This window comes from Penaeus monodon, chromosome 32, assembly GCF_015228065.2.
Source record: "Penaeus monodon isolate SGIC_2016 chromosome 32, NSTDA_Pmon_1, whole genome shotgun sequence".
Lineage (NCBI taxonomy): Eukaryota > Metazoa > Arthropoda > Malacostraca > Decapoda > Penaeidae > Penaeus > Penaeus monodon.
Genome location: NC_051417.1, coordinates 8,923,183 through 8,923,632, shown reverse-complemented (window position 1 = coordinate 8,923,632; position 450 = coordinate 8,923,183). Strand labels below are relative to the sequence as shown.

Sequence of the window (450 nt, the reverse complement as noted above, 5' to 3'; positions counted from 1 at the left end):
CAAAAGACTATTTCAATTACGTTATATTAAGTTCCATTTAAGTGAGATGAGACTAGATTAGGTTTGGCCAATATAGTTAAATTAATTACTAAAGCTTTTAATTAAATAAATTTTAAAAATAATAAACGATATGCTTTCACCAATGAAATCACAACTGGTGCTCTGGCAAAGGTCAACAAACTTCCACACAGTGCAAGCTAGGGCTCGTCAACCTCCCTAGCAAATTATACCAAGAGAGTGAGACCGAGTCCATGGCTAAATGGGCTACGGTGATCTATTGTCTGGGAGCTTTAGCCTTTCTAGTACAGACAGTTATCAAGATCCCAACTATTTGTATAACACTGGTGGTGACCTAAAGAACCTGTTAGTCATAAATTTAGTCTTACGTTGAGCCAAGACCAAATGTATTTATACAATATCTGAGAAAAGGCACCAATATACTTTATCATA

General features: G+C 35.3%; 1 protein-coding gene across 5 annotated transcripts in view; it reads right to left on the bottom strand.

Moving 5' to 3' along the window:
• Positions 1-450, bottom strand: part of LOC119593479 (tRNA (guanine(37)-N1)-methyltransferase-like) — a 5,351-nt gene that overhangs the window by 3,834 nt on the left and 1,067 nt on the right. The gene's annotated exons all lie outside the window — the stretch shown is intronic.